Source organism: Manis javanica, chromosome 15, assembly GCF_040802235.1.
Source record: "Manis javanica isolate MJ-LG chromosome 15, MJ_LKY, whole genome shotgun sequence".
Lineage (NCBI taxonomy): Eukaryota > Metazoa > Chordata > Mammalia > Pholidota > Manidae > Manis > Manis javanica.
This window is the reverse complement of record NC_133170.1, coordinates 70,202,084-70,223,263: the sequence shown is the minus strand read 5'-3', so window position 1 is coordinate 70,223,263 and position 21,180 is coordinate 70,202,084. Positions and strand designations below refer to the sequence as shown.

General features: G+C 42.7%; 1 long non-coding RNA gene across 1 annotated transcript in view; it reads right to left on the bottom strand.

Annotated features, from left to right (window-relative positions):
* LOC118973896 (uncharacterized) overlaps nt 1-9,307 on the bottom strand; it is a 112,555-nt gene extending 103,248 nt beyond the window's left edge. Inside the window, exons 1-2 of the long non-coding RNA XR_005063419.2 lie at nt 9,145-9,307; nt 8,787-8,882 (exon numbers count right to left, since the gene is read on the bottom strand). This is a non-coding gene — a long non-coding RNA (uncharacterized lncRNA). The remainder of the gene's footprint in view (nt 1-8,786; nt 8,883-9,144) is intronic.
* Between the last annotated feature and the right edge of the window lie 11,873 nt (nt 9,308-21,180).

Sequence of the window (21,180 nt, the reverse complement as noted above, 5' to 3'; positions counted from 1 at the left end):
GTAAGACTTCTACACTGAAAACTACAAACATTGCAGACAGAAGTTAAAGGACATTTACATAAATGGGGAAATGTCCCCAATCAAAGCATTGTTGAGATTTTAATTCTCCCCCAAAATGATCTATGGATTCACTGGAATCTCAATCAAAATCTACTAGGCTTTTTTAATTGAAATTTATGAGTAGATTCTAAAATTTATATGGAAAGGCAAAGAACCTAACAAAAATCAAAGAAGCAAAAGAAAGAGAAGAAAGAGGAGGGAAAAGATGGAAAACTCACCAGATTTCAAGTCTTACTTAAAGCTATAGGCATTAAAGTATTGTGGTATTGGCACGATGCTAGACAAATAGACTTATGGGACAAAATAAAGGCCTAAAGCAGAATAACACATATACAGTCACCTGATTTACAACAAAGAATTGTTACAGTATGAGAAGGCCTTTTGTATAACTCATCTTTAAACATAGCTAATAACTGACACATTAGACAGCACTCAATACATGTTCTCCTTTTCTTCCTCAGGAAAGTGTCCTTCCCATCTAACATATTAGCCATGAAGAAAAAGAGCTGAGTCTATGTATAGTCCAAAAACAGAAGCTCTATTTGTTCCTCTATCCATTCTATAATATTTATTGAGCACTGGCTATCTGCCAAAAAATTTGAAAACATCATTGTATTCATTCAGTCCCTATTCATCAATTCTAAGAGAATGTATCAGTCAGCCTATGCTAGGTTATGCTGCAATAACAAATACACCAAAATCTCAGTGGCTTAACACAATAAAAGTTTATTCTTCCCTCACACAGAATCTGCTGCAGGTCCAGATAAGTCAGAAAACAAGGTTGAAATGATACTCTGATCTCACATATTCAACATGAGGCCTTCACACTTCACACAGCAGAAAAAAAAGCACAGAGATCTCACACCTGCTTTCCTATGCTTAGGCCTGAAGGTGACATGCTCACCTCTGCTCACAGCCCATTGGTCAGAACTAGTTACATGGCCCCACTCACTGCAAGGGGGCAGGGAATGCAGCAGAGCACATGGGCTATTTGATCAGCATTACCATCTCTGTCACAGCAGACACACACTCAAATAAGCACACAAATAAGGGTGTAATTACAATTGCAGTATGTTCCAGGAAAGGTCTGACTGTGGACGGCCTGGCTAAGGCACATAAATTAAAACTTCAGAAGGCAGCAGACACATACGTTAAACTACACATAAAAAGAAATAAATGATGGCCCCATTATAGGCCTGAATTCTCAAAACCAGGTTAGGAGTTTTGCCCAGTTATCCATCCCTGCACCCTGGCAGCATCCACGCAGTGATTTCATTTCTAAGTACCAATCACTGAAAACAATGCCAAGCACAAAAATTCAGCTACGCAATTCCCATGGCACCTGTAAAATGCCTAGAATTTATTTGCTGGGTCCTGCTCTGAAAGTGAAAAGTTCAGCACGTCACAGCCATGCCTCAGTGGTACTGATTTAGCTCAGATTTTTGCTTAGTTTTCATTTGTTCTATTTTTTTTTCCACCACATCTTTTGATGAGTTTGTCCTCTTCCTGACAAGGGGAAAAATACATATTAAAATTTAACATTCATTGGTGTAGGTGTCAAAACTCATCAAAGGTCTTGAACTTAAATGCCCACAGGAACCATTAAGTAAGAGGTGGTCTCAGGGTACTGGGGCAAACAAGGAGACGTGTGCTCATTCAAAGGAACAACTGTACCTCAATACCACCTAAGTACCATTATTTGAGAAATTTAAATCCAGATTTTTATAAGAGGGCTCCTTGATTTTTTAATCAAGATAATTAATATCAAATATTAATATTATTAAAATATTTAAAAACACTCTTTAGGTGGAACAAAATATGTCTATTGTCCAGATCTATCCAGTGGTCCTGTATGGAGTGAGCTCTCTGAGAAGCTAGACCCCAAATCTCTATCCAAGCTCTAAAACAACGCAGCCTGGAGCCTTAGGCAAACCTGAGTCCTCCACCAAAAGCAGCCATAAAAGAGAAAAGCTGGCACCAACTAAAATGCCTTCCAATCAGGGAATGGACATATAACCCCAGCTGCTCCATGAAATAGTATATGCCTAGTAAAAATGTGTTCAGGAAGGCAGGACAGAGAGGCATGCTTAAGGAGAAAGTTCTAACTGAAAGAAAAGGATTTGAAAGAGTGTTATGCACATGTTGAAACTATGTATCGAAAAAAGACTGGAAAGAAATGCACCAAAATGTGCACAGTGGCTCTTTGACTGGTAGGATTATGGGTAGCTTTCATTTGTTCAATTTTTTTCCCCACATCTTTCTATGAGTTTGTCCTCCTCCTGACAAGGGGAAAAATACATATTAAAGATTAAACATTTGGGGGTATACGTGTCAAACAATTTTAGACCTGGAAAAAATGTGAGCAGCCTGTAGTTCAAAACTTCTCACTCCACAGAAGAGGAAACTTAAGCCCAGAGAGGTGGAGTAACTTTCCCAAAGATCACACAGCTGGTAAGCAACAAAGACACTGTTGTCTTGAATGTCAGTTCAAGTTCAAGTGCAGTAGGCTCCTGACCCAGGCATCATATAGAGGGGAGGAAAATGGAACAAAAAGAAAAAGGAAAAGGCAGGGAGGGAGGGAGCAAAGATGCTGGAGAAGAAGGAAGGAGGGAAGGAGGAAGAAAAACCCTTAAAATCATCCCAAGCTACCTATGGCTTTTTTTCCTCCAAACATTTGGTGTTATCCATGGACCTGCTCATTTCCATAAATGATAATCTTAATTTTGCAAAGACTCTACAAAACATTTCCTCTCACTAATATTCTCCAAGGTAAGAAAACTTGGAGGAAGCAAACAAAGGGCAATTTTTTGTCTTCTGATTTAATTACCACTCCTCTCATCTATTAGGGTGCTCTCCAAGAACTTGGATTTAAATGTACCCCCTCAAAGCTGGTGTGTAATGCAGTGAACACAGAATTAAGAAAAATTAATTTTGAATGTCAGTGTAATTCCTGTGGGAGAGCATGCTTCTATAATTTACTTTCCTAATTCACTAGTGCCTTGACAGTGTAGGAATTTAATATTTTAGGCACACCTCACAGCTTGCAAAGCAGTCTGCACAAACTGGTTAATAAAAAGGCTCTCCTTACTAAACTGTACCAAAGTAAAAACCAGCCAACTTTCCCCACCACCCTCATGTATCAAAAACAGAAATGATGTTAGCTAAACACTTGGTTTAAAATGGCCTCATCTGACAGGGACTATTTTCATAAAATCATAGACTGTTAAGGAAGAGCTTGGAGGATGGAAAGATGGGGCAGGAAGGAGGGTGCAGGGAAGACAGAAAGAGACAGAAAGTTAGAAAAAAGAATTTAAGCAGAATGAAAGAGAAACAAAAGATTGAGACAGGTAGAGAGAGAGAGACATAGGGACAGAGATAAAAATGGAGATTGACAGGCAGACAGGCAGAAACAGAGTGTGAGCAGGAGGGGAGAGAGAGAGAGATGAAGGTCTGCCCCAACTTTAATGCCCACATCATGTCATCACTATCATCCTTGTAGCAACCCACAAATAGCCTGTCACCTGGGTTCAGAGGGTCCACCAAGGTCAGGAGCAAGGTCAAAATAAGGTGGATTGTTAGGATCCCAGGCAAGACAGAAAGAGAATGACCAACACAGCTCCCTGGAAGAAGGCTAGACTCCCAGGATTCTGAGCCGTGAATACAGAGACAGTCTTCCAGAGTATTCTATGCATGCTGGGCTCAAAAGCATTCATTTTCTGCCTCCATCATAACAGGGAGTGAGAGTGAAATTTCACACAGCTCTGAAGCACTTCCTATAATAAGGGCTAATGGCTGCAGACCAGGAAAATGCTAGGCTCAGGGTGACTTTCAAAGCTCATGTGCTCTCTCTCTCCACCATGATCTGAAGACATCAGACATAGTCATTAGCACAAACCAAAGCTTTGTTTGTCCCCCAGACTATTCTGGCCTTCACAATCTCAGGATTTGGCCTAGATTTGTTCTATCAGTTGATATTTATACAGTAAAGAAAAAAGTTGTGATGGTAATAATAACACCAGTGGGCACTTTTTGACCACATATTGTGTGGCAGGCACGAGGCAAAACTTTTCAAGAATTCTGTCATTTCATGCTCTCCACAAAACCCTCTCCCTTTTATTAAGAGCATATTTTTACATAAGAAAACTGAGGCTCAGAGAAGTTAAGTGTCTCATCTAAGAGCACACAGATAATGGTCAGGGAGACAAGATTTGAACTCATGACCCAGTCTTTAACCATAATGCCTCCCTTTCAGGTCTCTACTGCAAACGTTCATTTAGTTAAAAATTGTGGTTCAGGGAAATGGTTTCTGAAATCTCCCTCCTTGGGGCTTTGCATATGGTGTTCCCTCTACCTGAAATGCTCTTCCTCTCCCCCCTGAGCTGTTCAGTCCGCTCACTTTCTAGATGTCAGTTCGATCATCTTTTCTTCAGGGACACCGTCCCTGATTTCCTCAACAAGATCAAATCCCTTATATGTTCTCTCAGAGTACAATGTACCTTTCCGGGGTTTACTTGCCATTTTACGTATTATTGTGTGATTCTTTGATTAATCATAGATCAGGATCCTCTATTAGTGAAGAATCCCATAAAGGGGGGACTGAATCTGTTTTTGCTCATCCCTCAATCCACAGCACCCAGCGGAGCCCTGGCCCATAGTAGATGTTTTTTGCATATGTGCTTAATTATTTAATAATTAATGAGTGAGAGAGTGAATGAAATAACTAGAAATATATGTCAACATCAAGATTAGAAATATGAAGATGGGGAAATGCCATAAAAGACATAAGGGAATTGAGTAATTGTCTCTAAGGATGGATTAGGAAAGGAAAAGGAAATTAATATTTTGTTATAACTATGTCATCATCTTTTAAACTGTGTACTTGTATCACTTTGACACAATAAAGTCAATTTTTAAAATAAGATCATAAAAACTAAAAGTAACCACCTACTAGAATTTTTTTTTTTAATAATACAAGAAGAAAGGGAGGGAGAGAAGGAACTTTCCAAACAGAATGGGGCAGAAATGTCAGTGAGGAGGCATCCTGGAGAGCAATCCATGTAGTTTGAAGGATCTGGGTGCCCACAGTCTAATTCTGAGAAAAGTAATCATTGGGATACCTTGTTCTTTAAGTTATGGTGGCTAGAGCCTGTGTGTTGGGTACAAGTCAACCCTGCAGCCACAGCTACACCTGATTGGACCCGGAATCGGTGCTCAAGTTAAAGACAATCACATGAGGAAGACCATTAATGACCCTCTATCCAATAGAAGTAGTACTTATTTGTTAGTGGAAAATCCACCCAGTTAGATCCTCTCTTGGAAAGTATGACTACCAGGTATTGGTTCTGACCTTGAGACACATGGTGGAATTGAAGGAGGCCTTCTGTGAAATTGTATGCAAAATAAATTTTCCAGGTTACATAGCTTTGATCAGACTATCCAAGGAATCTGTGGTGAAAAAAGGTTAAGAACTAGTAGATAAGCAAAGTAAACTTAAAATTTTTTTTAATTGCAAGTTTCCATATAAAAATCTAAATTTCCAATGTCTGTTGCCCAAGATACAGTACACAGAGCCTGTAATTCCTCATGGTAATGACGGCCCAGAGCTGAGTTACAGTTGTTCCCTCTCCATGGGGCATGTGTTCTCCAACTCACCATCTCCCCACCATGCTTACATTTTCCTGACTCAGATTGCTTCACTTGTTGAAATTTCAGTAATTTCAATTATTGAGCCTGAATTATTGAACCAGTTATGGACCCTGTGAACAGTTGAGTTTGCACCTCCTAGCTGTCAGCAAGTAGCTAGTTCTGACTAAAATGTGAGTGGCTGATATGTTAGCTCCATTTTTTCTTTTTTTCAGTAGAAGCTTATTAAGCCCATTAAAACCCCTAAAGATAGAATTCATAGGAGAAACATTTTTTTTAATCCCTCTGAGGCCATGCTTATACTCCCCACTGTCCCTCCAATTCAGGTTGGACCAAAAGAACAGAAATCCAGTTCCAGGCTCTGTACCTCCAAAAGAATTTTTATCTTCCATAGACTTTCCCAGATTTCTCTGCATTCTATTTTTTTGTTGTTTTGATTGGTTTTTGTTTGATTTGGGAGGTTTTGTCTTGTTTTTAGACTTTGGGGGATGTTTTCTGATTTTTTGCGGGGAGTTTTAAGGGTTTTGTCCCTTTTTGTTTTTGTTTTTTTAAGACTCTTGTTGGCTGCTGGCAATCATGGTTTTGCCTCTCAAAATAATATTGGCCTCTAACAGAACGAGAAATCAGCAGCTCCCTCTGATTGACACAAACTTTTGAAAGCTTCTGTTGTCCTCCCTGGCTCTTAAGTAACCACAGACAGCCACTATTGCTGGGGTCACACTGAGAAAACCCCTGTTACCTTCGCATAATGAAATGCTGCACAGTTTGAAACTGTGTCATGCTGGGCCCATTTTCCTAGCTGCTTAACATCTGCAAAGGGACAAAGTGACTTTGAATTGAAGGGTGGCAGTGAGAAAAACAAAGGCATCCAATGTCAGAGTCTATAATGTTCTTTATACTATAAGTTTGACTTCCACTGTAACTCAGAAGGGGAGAGAGATTTCTTGCTTGAGGCTGTGTCTAAGAGACTGAATCTGTACTTTACTTGAGTCGATTACATTTGATTCAGTACTTCCTGGGCATCATTATGTGAAATGCAGTACTTCTGACATGTGGGGATGCAAAGATGAGGAAGACAGAACCACAGCTCTCAAAGAACTTGAAATTTAGTAGGGGAAATCAGACAAAAACACAAAGAATTATAACACATATGGTTGCCATCTAATCTTTCCTGCCAAGCATTTATTCCCAGTTTTCTTTAAACACCCCATGCTCCCAATCTCAACCTATTGGATCCCCTGAGCCAGCCCCCATTATTCCTACTGCCTCCTGAAGGATTAAGTTCTAATTACATTATCTGAGCTCTGGATCCAGCCATACCTGAAATCCTGTCCCTTAGTCTTTTCCAAACCTTGAAACTATATAAAGTCCCTTTCAAATTTTTTAATCTTTTGGCCTAAACTGGTTTAGATTATTTCTTTTACCTGATAGAGCCCTGACTAATTAAAATATGTACAAATGCTCCTATTTATAGTACTTCATCTTCAAAACAATCCTTTAAGACCTTTAAAAGAGAAGAGTTCAGAACCCTGAAGAGGGTAACACCAGTGTGAACACTGTCAGTTTTATAGTGTAATGTAACCAAGGCTTCCTAAAGAAAATCCTTCCCTCTACCAAATTATCCAGGGCCAGACCTGAGCTTTAGGGTGTTGAGAATTCCAATGCTGATCAGTCAGTAGAAAAGTGTGAACTTGACAGCAGGAAGACCTATCAGGAAGGAGTGATAAAATTTGTCTAGGCAAAAAGGCCTAGAGCAGTGCTTCTCAAGCCTTAATATTTATATGAATCAGCTGGGGATCTCATGATCCCTAGGGTCTATTTGAGTAGGCCTGGTGTGGGGCCTGAGACTCAGCATTTTCAGCCAGCCCCCAAGTGGTGATGTTCCTGGACCAGGACCACACTTTGAAAAGCCAGTGGGAAGGGTGGGGTGGTGCTTAGACCAGCGCAGTGAACAGCCAGAGGTGTTACTGAACATGTGTTTTGGATTCATACAGTACTTTTTTAATTAAAACTTTTTGTTATGCTAGTTTCCTTATTTGTAAATGCTTGAAATATTTCGTTATAAAAAGTGTTTTTAAGTTTGAACTAATTGCCGAAATTTAACTGATTTTATGGAAATATCTCACTTTCCGGCTCCAGGGAATTAGATAATCTGGCCATGCTGGGCCCACAGTCCTGCCTGGCAACCATGAGTCTTGCTGGTAGGTATCCAGTTAGCCCCACAGCCCATCCACTCAGCACAGCACAGAGGTTAGGAGCCTGGAATCTGGACCCACCCTGCCTAGGTGACCATCCTGACTTTGCACTTCCTACCCATGTGATTTTGGGCAAATGACTTTCACCTTGCTGTGCCTGTTTGCAGATCTGTGAATGGGAGTCGATAGCAAGTAGCCACCTCAGGGTGTGGTGAAGATTAAATAAATGAGTATGTGTCAAACTCTTTAGACAGTACCTGGCACACAGGTGGGACCAGGTAAGAGTTGAAATTATTATTTATCTGCTGGTCTACACACACACACACACACACACACACACACACACACACACACACACACGAGATGTCCACTGTCTCTTTCTGAGTCTCCCCTCTTCCTACTCCTTGAATAAGGCCTAAGTGGGGAGGTGGGGGGTAGCTGTTTACAGGCAGTCCCAGGGACGGCTGGAAGGTGCACATCCCGCGTTCTGCGGCTACCCCAGCGACGTGTTATTCCCCTGCCAGCCTAGAGAGGAGGGACACTGCTGAGGTAGGTGGGAGGCCGCTGCACCCCGAGGGACCAGTCGCATCCGACGACCACCTGTTTTCTGCGCCCGGATGCAGCTGCAGGGACCCGCCCCCCAAAACCATGTCGGATCCCGCACGTTTGGCGCCGTCTCCCCGCCGTCCAACTCTGTGGCCGCCCCACCCCCACTTCTAGCTCATCCTCCAGCTCCAGCAGCCCATCCCGAGGACAGCGTCCTGCATGTGTCCTCCTCCCCGCCCCCGACCACCCCCCACGACCTTTACCCAGTGCAGGCGGCCGCTCAGGGCAGGAGGCAGGGCCCGCGGCAGCCAGCCCCTTCCCCACGGCCCCTGCCCTGCTCACCTTACCCGCCCGCAGCGATGGGGGACCGGCTGTTCTCCTCGTCAGCCTCCAGCGGTGTCGCCTCTGCGACCGCCGCCACCACCGCAGCAAAGCCACCTGCGCGTGACCCTCGATCACCAACTCCCCAACCCCCCCACCGCCCCCACCGCCCCAACACACACGCGCCTGCTCTGCCCTCAAATGCGGGAGCAGAGGATCAGGAGCAGCTCATAAAGGGCGGATGAGACAAACTCAAGGGTCATGAAGACCACCACCCCTCCTCTATCCCCCACCAGCACCGGCCAGAACAAAAGTTGTCTCTGCAGCTGGGTGTCTGGCCCACAGAGCCCTTTCCTCCCTCCCCCATCCAATCACTCACTCATTCCCCTGAAGCCCAAATGCACAGTGGTCTTCAGCCCCTGGGGGATTTGCACTTGCTGTCCCTCTACCCAGAACACTTTTCCCCTCTCCTAAGGATCAAAGGAAAATCAAGGCAGGTGCAGTTGAGCCCCCGGAGTCAACCCTCATCTCTAGTCCCTCAAGGAACCATGGGCTCCGGAAGGTGCAGTTTTTAATGGGTGACTTTAATGGTGCCTACAGTGGACTTTCAGCCAATTTATTTAACCCCTTTGTGCCCAAATGAGACAGTCATTGTTGGAAGTATCAAATGCATTGTTTTATGTAAAGTGCTCAGAATACAGGAGGCACTTCATAATGTTAGCTGTGATTATTGTCTGCTTGATACAGCCTGACACCCATCCCCAAAGCTGCAGTAGAACAGAACATCTTTCCAGTGGAAATCATCCCATTTTTTTTTCCTTAAGGCAAGTGATGTAAATCACAGGATTGTGGCCAAGTGGGGCCTGCAGATACATCGTTTTATTTAGTTGGTGTTTTACAAGTATGTGAATTAATTGCCAACACTTAGAAGCTAAGAGATCACATAAATATGGGGATTTTCAGTAACTGAAAAATAGGAAGTTTAGGCCTACCTGAATCTACTTTCCCAGGGGCAGGAGCCCACAAGCAGTGGCTCTTTAAAGAGGTGTTTGGGTTTCCTCTGATCGTTCACAGTTTCCACAAATCTCACCTCACTCATTTATAAGATCTTGGCCCCTGCAGACCTTTGAAATTTGGCCTAAGCCTAATGCTGAGTTTTGTCCAGTCTCCCCAAGAAGTAGCTTTCATTATCCCCATTTTACAAACAAGGAGACTGAGGCTTAGAAAGGTCTAATAAATTGCCCAAGGTCACAGCAGCTGAGGAACAGCAAACCTGAAATTCAAACCCAGTCTTTAAGCCCCAAGAGCCTTAGCGTGGTAAGGGGAAGATAAAGGGGAAAAAGTGGTTTACACCAAACCATCTTTTTGAAAGGAGCATTTTTATTAATAGCACACTTTGAATGCCAATTTGTTGGGATTGTTTAACAATAATTTAAATTTTAAGCTTTATCTAAATTGGCAGGGCCCCCTCTCACACTCACTCCACCTCCTTATTTTTCCTATTTAAGCACTTTGAAACATGCTAAAGGTCTAACTAAAATAAAAAATGTTTCCTATTTCATCCATCCCTAGTTACTGGCAACTGTAGGTGTTCTTCCCTTTCCATTTCTTTTTTTTAGCTTCTTTATTTATATTTTACTCTTTGTAGTTTGTAAATTCCCTCTTACCAGCTGCTTGCAAAATCAAAACGTCTTTAATGTTAGGTTTCCAATTATGGCCATGCAGCCTTTGGGCTCAAACACATATGAAAAGAAATGCATGCTTATGCCTATACACACCTATATATACACACTCCCACCTCTCATAGGGTCTTAGTGCCTCTCCAGTTCTCATTGTTCCAAAGCGTATTTATAGATCTTAAACTCAAATACCAAAGTCTCTAACAGCATAATTATCCCTTTCACAAGAGTTTTAGAAGACGTTTGTAGCAACCATTAGCCACAAAAATGATCCTGTATTATTATCCATTTATGCATATTAGCAACTAGTTTAAAAGAATTTTTAACACAGTGGAGACAACCCTCACCCCCAGAAAAGAGATACATATGCAGGCCAGAGGCAGCCAGCTTATGACTTCTGTTCTCCATTTTTAGGGCAAGCCAAGTACCTAACTCTTTGAGGTCAAGCTCTCCCCCTTAATGCTTTTCCCTCTTCCCTGGCCTCTTTGAAACTCTGCAGGGTTAACAAGGTAGTTGTTAATCATTCCACTCCATCTGATTACTCTGTGGGGTGGGATGGGTGGGTGGGCAGAGGAAGAGGGAGGGGTTTCAGAGCCTACAAAGTGGAGAAAAGGAGGTGGTAAGAGGTCCTCACTGTGGTCTAACTTCAGCCTCCAAACCTCTTTAGCTGTTACTCAAAATGTGGTCAATAGACCCCAGCACCAGCAGCACCTGGAGCTTGTTAGGAACGCAGATCCCTGGACCCCGACCCCAGACTTACTGAATCAGGCTCTCTGGGTAGGCTCCCAGGGAATCCATGGTTTAGCATGTCCTCTAGGTGATTCTCATGAGTACTAAATCTTGAGGCTAACCTCCTCCTGAGAGCTTTTTTTTAATTTCTCTCCTGAATGCTTTTATGCTAAAGTAATCTGTCTCTTTCTCCACCTTAAGTCACACTGTTGATATGTTGGGGGAGCGTTGTGTGTCTTCCTCAGTTCTTGTCCCCGCCGCCACAAAGAATTGAAGGACAGAAACACAGTAATGAAGCAGAGTAAAAGGTTTATTTGAAGTTACTTAAAGAGAAAAAAAGTGCAGCAGGTGAACGTCAGGGAGGAAAGGCACCTTGAACGGTTTAAGTTTTACTGAAAAAGAGAAAGTTCACGCACTTAGAAAGTGTGGACGACCTCAGAGAGAGGAGCGCACTGAAAGGTTTAAGGTCTGGGGTTTATAGGCAGTTGAGGATTTTCAGGGAAGTGACCAAGGGCTGGGTGTGGACCTGCCAAATGGTCTCAGAATGTTCATCTTTGATAAGACATTAAGTTGCTTTTCTTTTCTTTTAATTTAACACAAAAAATATACTGCTTTGATTCCTTTCCAGGATATCAGCTTCTGTCTGGAAGCATATTAATCAAGACTGCTTGCCTCCACTGTGCATTGAGCCACCATCCGTTTGATTAAAATGCAATCTTAGCTTTAAGACAGAATTCTTCCTAAATAGGCTGGGCCTTTGAGCAGGCTGAAGTGTTGGGGGAGTGTTGTGTATTTTCCTCAGTTCTTGTTCCCATCACAACAAAGAACTGAAGGGCAGAGACACAGTAGTGAAGCAAAGTAAAAGTTTTATTTAAAGTTATTTAAAGAGAGAAAAAGTGCAGCAAGCAACCTCAGTGAGGAGAGCCTCCCTGAAAGGTTGGAGAGAGAGAGTGTAAAGTTAAAAGATTACACGCTTAAAGAAGACAACATAGGCAAAAATTCCTGAATATAAGTTCGAGCAACTTCTTCCTGAATGCATCTCCTCCAGCAGGGATATCAAAAGCAAAAATGAACACATGGGACTACATCAAACTAAAAAGTTTCTCTATGGCAAAGGACACCATCAACAAAACAAAAAGGCATCCTACAGTATGGGAGAATATATGTGTAAATGACATATCCGACAAGGGGTTAACATCCAAAATATATAAAGAACTCACACACCTCAACACCCAAAAAGCAAATAACCTGATTAAAAAATGGGCAGAGGACATGAAAAGACAGTTCTCCAAAGAAGAAATTCAGATGGCCAACAGACGCATGAAAAGATGCTCCACATCACTAATCATCAGGGAAATGCAAACTAAAACCACAATGAGATATCACCTCACACCAGTTAGGATGGCCAGCATTGAAAAGATTAAGAACAACAAATGCTGGGGAAGATACGGAGAAAGGGGAACCCTCCTACACTGCTGGTGGGAATGTAAGCTAGTTCAACCATTGTGGAAAGCAGTACAGAGGTTCCTCAAAAAACTAAAAATAGGAATACCATTTGACCCAGGAATCCCACTTGGAAGTTACCCAAAGAATACAACTTCACAGATTCAAAAAGACATAACCCCTATGTTTATTGCAGCACTATTTACAATAGCCAAGATATGGAAGCAGCCTAAGTGTCCATCAGTAGATGGATGGATAAAGAAAATGTAGTACATATACACAATGGAATACTATTCAGCCATAAGAAAGAAACAAATCCTACCATTTGCAACCACACGGATGGAGCTGGAGGACATTATGCTCAGTGAAATAAGCCAGGCAGAGAAAGACAAGTGCCAAATGATTTCCCTCATTTGTGGAGTATAACAACAAAGCAAAACTGAGGAAACAAAATAGCAGCAGACTCACAGACTCCAAGAAGGGACTAGTGGTTACCAAAGGGGAGGGGTGTGGGAGGGAGAAGGGGATTGAGGGGTGTTATGTTTAGTACACATGGTGTGGGGGATCACTGGGAAAACAGTGTAGCACAAAGAAGGCAAACAGTGAATCTGTGGCATCTTACTAAACTGATGGACAGTAACTGCATTGGGGTATGGGTGGGGACTTGATAATATGGGTAAATGTAGTAACCATATTGTTTTTTCATGTGAAACCTTCATAAGAGTATATATCAATAATACCTTAATAAAAAATAAAATCAGAAATTAAAATTAAAAAAATTAAAGTTTACGTACTTAGAAAATGCAGGTGACCTCAGAGAGAGGGGATCCCTGAAAGGTTGGGGGAATCCCCCTTTTAAGGATTATTTAGGAATGTGACTGAGGGCTGGGGGTGCAGACTTGTTAATAGATGTCTGATAATTAGAATTAACACAGGAACTTCCTGCTCTGATTTCTCCCTGGGATACCAGCATCTTCATCCGGGTGCATATCAAACAAGACTGCCTGCCCAGCCCCCAGGGTGGGCTGAATTATTGTCTGCTTGCTAGAGTAAGTTAAGAATCTGACTTCTCAACTTCTTGAGTATTAAAATAGAATCTTTAAAATAGAATCCTTCCTGCCTTTTACTATGTTGTTCACTGCTGGGCCTGCATGCTAAATTAGTTGCCTCAGTTGCAAACTACTTGATTAGGGCTGAAGGACAAAAAAAACAGCATATAGGTAAAGTTAAAAAATAAGCTGGGCCTGCATGATTAACACAATAAAAACATTGGCTATGCTGAGGTACCTCCTTTATCTGGGGAGTATTCAAATATTCCAGGCCAAGTTGCTACTGGCTTTTTGAGCTTTAACTGATTAGCTCTGGGTTTTCCTGGCCTTATTCTCTTTCCACCCTGCTCATATCTATTTTCCTGCCTAACGAGAGTAAATCTTATAATGGCATATTCTAATTGACACAGTGAAAACATAAACTATGCTGCGATACTTTTCCTTATCTAGGAAGTATTCAAACTTTTAGGCCAAGTTACTCCTGGCCTTCAAGCTTTTTATTTTTAACTGGTTAACTCTTTGAGTGTCTTTTAGTGGGCTTGCTGGCCTTATTGTCTTTCCACCCGACTCATATCTATTTTCCTGCCTAACAACACTGCCAAAGACCACCTCTCTGTTACTGAGGCCAGACCCTAGAGAGAAAGGGAAGCTAGGAGCTCCCACCACCACAATGAGAATCTTCAATAACTTCATCCCTTGCCTTTGGCTCATAATTCAATATTATATAATTGAATCATAATTCAATTACATATACCAGCTTATAATTCAATAATAAGCAAACAACCACATTAAAATGTGTGCAGAATATCTGAACAGACACTTCACAAAAGAAGGGACATACATGAGCAATAGGCACATTTTCAGGTGTTCAACAGCACTAGCATTACAGAAATGCAAAATTAAACTTCAGTATGTACATAAACAAATTGTGGTGTATCCACATAATGGGATACTAGTTAGCAACGAGAAGGGAAGGAACTACTGATGAATGTATGGATGGATGAATATCCAAAACATCATGCCGAGCAAAAGAAGCCAGACAGAAAATATTACACATTGCATGATTGCATTTATATGGAATTCTAGGGATTTCAAGGGATCTGCAGTGGTACAAAGCAGATTAGTCAGTGTCTGGAGTTGAGGGGGTGGTGATTAATGACAAAAGGATATGTGAAAGTTTCTGGAGTGATGGAAATGTTCTGTGTCTTTACTGGAGTGGTGGGTGTACAGGGGTATAAATCTGTCAAAACTCATAAACTGTCCACTTAAAATGGGTACATTGTTGCATGTACATCACACCTCCAAAACGTTGACTGTTTTTATCATTATTGCAAGTAAATGACACTTCTATAAGGGTGGTGATTTGTAAGTGCCTGGCCTGGCCCAGCTTTGCTTGAGGGAACCCCTAACACCAAAAGGGACAGAGGTGGCTGGTCCACCTTAGCACTGAACCTGTCTCTCTCTTACCGCTGCAGCCTGGAGGGTGATCACCAGGGCACAGGTTTTTCCCACTTCAAATAACTTTAAATGTGCAGTAATTGTGAAGCGATTGTCCCTGGCTCACCGCAATTCCCAAGCACTCCTTGCTCTGCCCCCGTGAACCAGGCTGACACCCCTGCGATGAGGAGCGCAGGAACCACCCTCAGGTCTGTCTGGGGACTTTCACCAGCCACCTTCAGGCACCCATGTTCCAGTCTCTAACTGCTCTTCTAACTGGAGTCAGGATCATCAGGGCCACGTTCCATGATTCCTGAGCCTTTTGGAGGCGGGAGAAAGCCACAGGCTTGAGGAGCCCCTGATTGTCCCACATGTCAGATCCATCTGCAGCCGCCAAAGCAGAGCTGCCACGCCTCCCGACTCTAGGGGGTGCCACTCATGTAGAACAAATACTGTGTAAATGGCTGCCCCAGAACCGGCAAGGTGGCAACCCTAGGCAAGGCATGGAACTGTGTGCAGAGGTCTCTGGCATTAGCTAGAATAATCCCCATGAGGGGGAGTTTTTCTGTTTATAGGGTTTTTGTGGGGTTTTTAAGGTAAAATTCCCACAGTATAAAGTTAACCATTTTAAAGCATTCAATTCAGTGACATTTAGGACATTTGCAACGTTGTGCAGCCATCACCACTATCTAGTTCCAAAACATTCTCATCACCCCAAAGGAAACCTGTATGCCCAAAGCACTCCCCTTCTCCTTCCAGCCCCTGACACCCACTGATCTAGTCTCCATCTCTATGGATTTGCCTCTTCTGGACATTTCCTGTACATGATCATACAGAATGTGGCTTCTTTCACTTAGCATCATGTTTTCAACGCTCACCAATGTCACAGCCTGTGTCAGCACTTCATTACTTTTCATGGGTGAATAATAATATCACTTTATTTTGACCCATTCATAAGCTGATGGATAATTGGGTGTTTACAGGGCCTTTTACAGACCTTTTTCAGCCCTAGGAGGTAAGTGGGAATTGGGTTTCTTGCAGGACAAGTCCATGTCTTCTGAATTCTTCACAGTTCCCTGCTGCTCTAACAGAATACCGAAGACTGGGCTGTTGAAACAACAAACGTTTATTTCTCACGGTGCTGGAGGCTGGAAGTCTGAGCTCAGAGTGCCAGCCCTGTCCAGTTCTTGATGAGGGCCTCTTCTTTTCCAGGTTATGTCCTCACATGGCCTTTCATATCCACTGTCTCCTCCACTTTTTACAGGAACACTAATCCCACCCTGAGGACCCCACTGTCAGGACCTAATCTAACCTAATCACCTCCCAAGGCAGCACCTCCAAATACCATCACATTGGGGATTAGGGTTTCAACATAGGAATTTAGGGGGCACATGAACATTAAGTCCATAGCACCTGCCTCTACCCACTCTGCGACCCCATTCGTGCCTCCAGCAAGTTCCATAGCGTGGGATATGCTCTCTAACACTGAAGGAAAGAAAGGTGGAGGGAATGACAGGAGGGCAGTCACTGGACAAACAATAAAAATATCATAAGGATGCTGTAATTTATTCAACAAAGATACAGTGGGGAACCACTATGTGGCAGCAGGGCCCATGCTAGAGATACAGCAGTGGACAAATTTTCCTACTACAATATTCCTTACTTTTTCCCTCCTTCAACTTTAATTTTTTCATTTTCCAGCTCTCCTATCTCCTTCCACTCCCCCAAATTGGCCTTGTTTCTTCTCTTCAGACTCACACTTTGTTTCCTGGCTGTGATTGAGCCATCATCTTCCCAGCAAAAAAGGCTTTTTAAGGCACTTCACAGAAGAAGATATATATAGCCAATAAACCCAGGAAAAGGTGCCCAACATCACTGATCATTAGGAAAATGCAAATGAAAACCAGAGTGAGATAACACTCCCACTAAAATGGTTGAAGTTAATAAGGCAGAAAACATCCAGTGTTGACGAGGATATGGAACAACTGGAACATTCATAAATTGCTGGTGGGAAGGCAACACGGTACCACCTTGGAAAACAATGTGTAAAGCTACAGAGACACTTTCCATATGACTTAGCAATTCCACTCCTGGACATTTATTTACCCAAGAGACCATACTGGCTTAGTATCCAGACATTTTCACTTGCCAAATGTGTGACCTTGAACAAGTGATCCAGCCACTCTGAACGTCAGCTTACTTATCTGTGAAATGGGAATAACACTTTATTCACTCGTTTAACAAATATTTATTGAGCACCCCTGTGAACTGGGCTCTGGCATACAGTGGGGAATGAGACATATAAGTCTCCTCAAAGAGGTTATAATTTGAGAAGAAATGTAGGCATTAAACACATAAGCAGACAAATGCCATCATTACAAATGGTGCTGGGTGCTGGGAAGGGAAGAGCAGAGCTGACAGAGGGGATGACCTGCCCCACTGGATTCAGATTGAAGAGACAGGCAATTTTCTGGGGAAATTGCCCTTAAATGACACCAGGAGGACAGATAACCCTGTAGAAACACCCCAAGGCTGCAGAATCCCAGGGTGCCTGAGTAGGGAAAGCCCAGCTTTTCTGCCTCCCAGGGGAGGCAGGATCCAGGCCAGATGATACCTGAATTGGAGACCTGATAAGGAGTTTGGATATTATCTTAAATGCCTTGGGCAGTGTCCTAATTTGGGTTTCCCCAGAGGCCAATGTTGGTTCATGAACTGGCCCCTGTACACGGAGGTCAGGGAGACACGGGAGAAAGAGGCAGGCCACTTCAGACAGGTAGGTAGCGGTTTGAATAAGCAAGGCTTAAAACTTACAAGGCTTGTCCTGGGGGGCCACAAGGTAAGGAGACGTTACCCTCACCTGCCAGGAACATTAAAGTTTACATAGAGGCCTCAACATAGTACATCATTTTACATAATGTATCATCCATATTAAATCACATTAGCAGACTCATCAGATGTGAATATACAACATTCTGTTGGAAATGGCATGGTGCCTCCTTGCAAGGCAGTGATAATGTCCAAGGCCATCCTATTTTGGAGGACAGCTTTTCACATTAGAAACATTTCAGCTTTCAGTAAGGACAGGCTTTATTGGCTATCATTTAAGACTTGTTGGGTGAATTTTATAAGGACTTCTATATACGCTATGATGGCCTCCAGGCCAAGAGAGCAGACAAGACAGGTTCACTCACACATATTGTTCCGATGGTCTCAATGGCACATTGCTCTCTCAAGGCTGAGTCCTTGAAAAAGGCTCCCACTGGGAGAACTCTAGGCAGAACACATATTCCAAGGACAGGGGAGTGGGTGAGAGACTCCGACAGCCTTGGTCCAGCTCCAGGGTCACCCGGCAGCCACATCCTCTCCATGACCTCCTCCAGCAGAAGACCCTGAATAAAAGATGTGAGTGCAAATAATTATTTAGGGAGGTGACCTCAGGAAGTACTGGTGGAGGAGAGAGGAAGGCAAAGGAAGGAAGCAAATAGTGCATCACTATTTGGGGCCCAAATCCCCACTCAGTGCAATCCCCGTCCAAGAGGGAAGGGATCTGGGGTATTCATCCACCACCTCTCACCAGTCCTGCACACTCCCAGAGGAGGAAGAGGTGCTGTGCTAACTTCTGGCACTGCTAGCCTGCCCTGTAACAGCCAGGGGAAGCCCTCAGGCTAAGAGTCTTAGGTGCTAGTGTTAGAAGCCATCAGGTATGCATGCCCAGGGATGGTGTGTGCCAAGGGAATATGAGCAGGGCACCCACAACATCTGTGGCAAGGAGTCACCGAAGGATTTCCAGCAGGGCGATTTTCAAAGCCCACACTGGTCTTTGGGTGGAGTCTAGACTGCAGGCAATGGGAGTGGTAGCAGAAGTCCAGCTTGGAGGCTGCTGGTAGTGGTTCAGGCAAGAGATGGTCTTAGTTTGGACCAGGATGGTGGCAGTGGGCATGGGAAGAAGTCGGACGGTTTGAGATATATTTGGAAGTAGGAATTTCAGGGCTTGGCAATGGCTCAGATGTGGCGATGAGGGAGAGAGGGCCGTCAAGGATAGCACAGAAATTTCTGGTTTTATCAGCTAAGTGAACGAAGATGCTGGTTCCTGAGAGGGGAAAGATTGGATAAGAGGATGCCAGTATTATTATGGAATTAAATCAAATTAAATGAGCTCTTGCAGGAGACTGCGCCTAGCCCAGGGCCTTCCCCACGCCAGGCATCCAGTATAGTTCTGTGTCTTCCTTCTATTCCCACACCTGCTGGGGCCCATGATAAATGATGAGTTTGAAGTATTTAATCTTCAAGAAATGATGCATAATAGAAACAGACCTCATAATTCACCTTAGCAGGTTATTGGAATTCCTCGTGGCATCCCTACCCAATTCTGGAGGCAAATTCCAGAAATTACGTTGGAGGCAAATCTTTTTCCTGGCTTGCAGTGATTGTGGCAAAAGCTGAGCAATGTGGACATTTTCAGCTGGCGATATGCTTTTAATTCAGTATTTTTTAAATGGTTCAGAGTTCTCCTCTTAACACATAGCCTAAAAATAAAAAAGGGAGAGCAAACGCTGGGGATTTGTTCCAGAAGATTTAAATCAGTCACTCACATATTCAACAATCATTAGCATCCAATGTTTTCAAGGCAGCTGGTGGAAAGAGAGGAGCTCCCTGGTGGGGCTAAATCACATGGGCAGAGATGGAACCATTCACGAAGAAAGAAACTGCACCGAGGGGTCAGAAAAGGGGTGATTATGTCCGCAAGTGGCTTTATGGGAAATATGGGGGCATGGCATGATGTAATAGACTTAAAGATGGAGAAACATGCAGCATTACCTGAAAAGGAGTGCCAGTTGGTACGACCACTTTGGAAAACTGTTTGGCAATATCTTCTAGAACTAATCTACGTATACCCTAAAATCCAGCAATGCCATTCCTAGGCATATTCCAAAGAAATATGCATCCGTGTGTTCAGTAAAAGACATGTGCTAGAATGTTCAAGATAGTACTATTCACAATAGCAAAAAGTCAAAACAAAGCAAAGAAACTGGAAACAACCCAAATACTCACCAACATTGTGATATATTTACATGGTGGAGTATTTTGCCCTATACAACAATGTGAATAAATGATTTACAACAACATGCAATAACATGGATGCTTCCTGTACAAAGTCAAAATTCTAATAATAATACTTTGTATTGGACATGCTGTTAAATAATTCCTTTGTTCAGGAAATATTGAGTAGTTGCTTCCAGAACCACTGTTCTGAGTACTAGAGATCCAGACAATAAGAATACTATCAAAAACTGCCCTCATGGAGCTTATTTCATAGTTGGGGGAACAGACAGCAAACAAATCATATACCCCAAATCTCTGAACATGTTTGCGTTTGGATTTTGGCTTTTTAATGGAATTAAATAACCAAATGACCAAGATTGAACTAAATGAACATTATGCTTTAAACTTGGAGTCAATGAACCTTTGTGGGAGGAGTGACTCTTGAAAAGATATCAAGGGACCAACAAATCTAGAATTATACAGAAAATGCTGTATGTCTGGTGATTTTTCTGGGGAGATGGTCCAAGGCATTCTCAGATTCTGAAAAAGGTCATTAACCCAAAAGCTGAGAATCTCTAGATTCTCTCCCATGTTGTTTAAGATGCATGCAGACATTTTCAGAGCCCTTGCCTGAAATTACATGCTCACATGGGATCAACTGTATTTTGCCTGATTTGCTTAACATTATTTCTCGAAACTAGTAAATGCACAGCCATGTCCTATTTGTCATTTGTAAATGCTACAAAAGATTGCTCCGTGTCACGCCGATTACTTCCCATAACAACTCTCTTCCCATCAGGCACATGGCTGTTTCTCATTTCTCACCATTCCATAAAGGCTGATATGAACACCTTTGTACTCATTGTTTGTTCCTTCCAAAAGGTTTTCTTGAAGTGTTTTCGAAAACTGCTGAAAATGAGTCAAATGATACCAACTGTTTAATACTCATGGATTGCTACTGACCACGTGTTAATGCAGCAAGAACAGCTATTAAAAATCACCTACAGGAGATGACAAAAGGGATCGTTTTAGCTT